Source organism: Plasmopara halstedii (assembly GCF_900000015.1).
Source record: "Plasmopara halstedii genome assembly, contig: Scaffold_2386, whole genome shotgun sequence".
Classification (NCBI taxonomy): domain Eukaryota; phylum Oomycota; class Peronosporomycetes; order Peronosporales; family Peronosporaceae; genus Plasmopara; species Plasmopara halstedii.
In genome coordinates this window covers 2,155,508-2,159,603 of record NW_020189293.1, presented here as the reverse complement: position 1 = coordinate 2,159,603, position 4,096 = coordinate 2,155,508, and positions in this window count along the sequence as shown.

The following is a 4,096-nucleotide window of genomic DNA, read 5'->3' as shown; positions in this document are numbered from 1 at the left end:
GCTGAGACGCCAAAGCGCTGGAGCGCTATGTTGCCACTCGTAGAGTTTGCTCTGAACATTGCAGTGCATATCTACCAGCTAATCGTCGTTTTACGTAAACTTGCTCGTTCATCCTCGCATCCCGCTGATACTGCCATCTCATGGTTCGAGGGCTTGGTAGGGGGAGGAATAGCCGAACGGCTAGCAGATGTCATCCCCACTCCGTGCGTAAGGAATTCGATGAATCGCTATCCAACAGACTGATTGTCTTACAACACGATCGCGATGCGATGGATGAAAGTCAAGAAACGCAGGAATTATATGAAGAGGGAAAGGAAAGAAGAAATGTTGGAAAATCCGTGGTCAGAGACCTGGTTTTATTAAATGCGAAAATCCTTCCTCCACATAAAAGTTTTGCTGTCCTTAAGACGAAGCTCTGTCCACGGTTTTCAAACCCCAATGTCGTGGCCAAGCGGAACCTTGCGTATACGCTATACCTTCCGAAACGGGTGCGCACACACCCGGTGTATAATTTGGGCTTGATCAAGCCGTACAGAGATTACGTGCAAGTGAATGCGAATGTGTTAGCGCCGGAGCGGCGCCCAAAGGCTCTCTACTACCCTAAAGCTGCTTCAGCAACTGGTTTTGAGCGTGGGTAGCAACGATTTTCTTTTCCGACGGGGCCAGGCACTCCACAGCCACACTAGGTGACGTATTCGTCTGCTCCACGCTAGTAGCCACTTCGACAGAGCGCATTAGTTTTCGTGCGGCAGTCGGTGCACATAGTGCCCCAAGCTCTCTAGATTTACTTACTGCGGTATGTGACCCCAGCATGATGTTTAGCGGAGTCCCGGCCGCGACGGACCTTGTCCTCATTAGTAGCTCTATAGGCATCGCGAACACCAGACAGCGTCGAACAAGTCGTCATCGTTCGTCGCCGACTCTTCTCGTGAGAATGGTGGTGTCCACTATCTGTACATTGACGTCGTCACCAGGGTCAAACCTATTATCTTGTGAAGTGGTGGGTATTCCTCGACTAAGCGAAGTCGTGGGAATTTGAGGTGCTACTTCGGCGCGACTGCCCAGACGACGTGCTTATGATTGGAAGGATCTAAACGCTTCACGTCGTCGTGCGCACCGCGCTTCTCAGCAATAGCCCGGGAAGCCAGAGGCTAATGAAACGTGCTGAAGCTATGGCCCTGAGCTGAAATAGTCGCAGACCCACCCGTGTGAGAGACCACAAAGGTCGCGGAAATGTGATGGATTAATACATACGTCGAAGGGCGACAATACGAAGAATGTTGCGATGCGCTTTGAATTTGGCAAACTTGAAATGAAGATGGCGTCTTACGCGCATGTACACCACCTTGTGGCTCCACTGTAGCTGATAGCCAGAAATGATCCTTGATCCGCTGCATTCATCGCTCAAAGAGCTCTTCTATATCTGTAGCGATTTTGCCAGGTGCGCTAACTACAGGAGTTGTCTGCATCGCAGGTACAACAGCGTCTCCTCTTTGAGCGCTAAGCCGATCGCGGTACGTTTCCAGCGGGATTTCTTGTGGAATTAACAAGCGAGCTCGTAGAGCATTTCGTTCGTCAAACTTGCGTGTTGGATGGAGGACCAACCACGTGGACGCCCAAAACAAGATTGTCTACATCCTTCGCATCAGTAGCTAAATCTGCCGAGTGGAAACCGTATTCCACACAAGGGTCTAGGACCGACCGTAGATGCGCGCGCATATCCGCCCTTGCGGTCAGCTTCAAACTACTGTTTCTATGCCTCGTCGAAGAAAGTCGTATCACTTCTAATGATCATTGGTAGTGATACCACTTTCCCCGCATTTAAAGCAACCGAGATCGGACACGGTGTCCGCAAGGTTTGAGTAGGGCTCAAATTGCGCCGCTGGCGCACCTCACCCTTCCATTCTTCCCATCCTGGGAAAGGACTATCCGACTCGTTGTCGACTTATCCCATATCCTCAACGAGGTAATCCGTCGCCTGTGGCGTTTGCGGTGCGTTCTGGTAGGTTTTAGAGAGCCTGAAATGCGCTTCCCTTGAAGCCGCGTACGTGCTTTCCGATGTTACACCGCGTGAAGGAGACGAAGAAGGGCTCTGCCTGCGGGCACTCTGGAAACCAGCGAAGCTGAAAGTCATTCATGCCTTAGATAAAGGGCTCATTGGGCAGATAATGCATGCAGAAGGTCCCGAGGATGTAGACACGCGAGCCTTGTACGAGGCGACAGCAAAAGTGAATTGCGGTTGTTCACAATTTTGATGGGGGAGAGTGTAACAGGGTTACGCGTGCCCTGGTATGAAGGTGTGATCATACAAGGGTGTGGGTCACACGAGACGGTGCAATCACACAATGGTCGGGCTACACCTTAACAAGAAGTCAGTACGTGGCTGGAGTGCCAGTAGTTATGCGTTTAATTTGGATTTATAATTAAATTAGGAGAACCAATAGCTTCAGATACAGGCGGCTTTCCGCAAATAAATCCAAGAAACACGGTTTACATTATGAACGAAAGAGTACATTTGCCTTGGGCTAAAGTTGTGGCTGCTCTTGGAGTAAGTGGATTGCGATGTGCTACACTCATACTGGTTCTAAGTATAGAACGAAATTCACCGACCTTAGCTTATCCTTCTCTAAGCTAAAAAGCTACGCTAGCCCCACTGCACGGTACTTTTGAATATCTACAAGTACACCAGGTGTTGTGCGAATTCTAGTACAATCATTCATAATGTGTTAGGCTTAAGTACATAGGATTTCAATTATTGCCTTGTTAAAGCTTTGAATAGAAAAGTGTCTCCGAAGTCGAGTGAATTAAAGGCGCATTTACGCCATTTCTCCGTGTTGTAGCGGGGCTGCCGTAGCTTTGCGCTTAAAGGAAGCGAAAATTAGGTCACCGACCTTTCGTTCTATACTTAGAACAAGTACGAGTTTAGCGGATCGCAATCCGCTCACTCCAAGAGTAATTACAACCTTAACCCAAGCCTAATTAACTCTAATTTAAATTCAAAACTGACTTTATACATTTTTATCTGCGGCAAAGCCGCCTAGATTTAAAAGCATAGATTTTCCTAAATATGTTTAGTAAAATCTAAAAATATGTTTAAGTACTGGCTATCCAACCCCGTATCGTATTCTGGATTGGGTGCGGTCACACCATGCCCATCTGGTGTGACAACACTCCTGTTACCAGGGTATGTGTAACCCCGTTACACGTGTCTCTAAGAAATATCGCATCAGAATTAGTTTCTTCCAGACAAAAATGGTCAGCTAGAAGCAGGGGTCCTCGGAGCTGCTTCTCTTGCGACAAAAAGGCGCAAGAAATCGCGCCCTTCTGGACAACGTTTTGGTTATCATAAGACAGAAGGCGTTAAACATTGTTCTGGAGTTGCTAAAATTTCATTATTACAAAAATTATAGATGCTGCTCCGCACCTTGTACCATCCGTTAAATTCATAGTAGTGCTATTTTTGAGTGCCGCTAAAGTCCCAGAAATAACACTGTAAGCTGCACGTGGACAATAACACTGTATGTTCCGATTTACATTAACGCCACAAGCGTTTTTAAGGCTTAAAAATCTACCACGTGTTGAATTGAAAACAGTACAGCTGATGTGCTCACGATATTTGACGTCTTAATTATATATTTATCGTGTAAGATATGTTAATTTAATGGCGGCACTTATTCCAGATCTTAAGAGCACTAACAATTACACCCAAGTTAAATGTGAAAATGTACAATTGTAACATATAATTAATTAAATTATGTCACCTGGGTAAGGGTGACGCACACAAGTTTCCCCATTCCTCTCCAACAAAAAAAATAAATATCTTGTCCTTCAAAGAAAGGAGTGCGTCACAAAAAAAATATGGTGAATTGACACAACTCTCAGCTCAGTACCAACATCTCATAAGTACCGTTATAATACCAGGTTGTGCCACAAAATTTTGTATCTTCGATCAATTCATCTGCACTTTTTGTGTGGCATGGTCCCTACAGATTGCAACACGACCATCATACCTCATGCTTTCACCAAGCGGTGAGTGGTTTGCACTGTGTAAGCTATCAAACATCAGCGACGATAGCCCAAAGTGAAAATAAGCCTG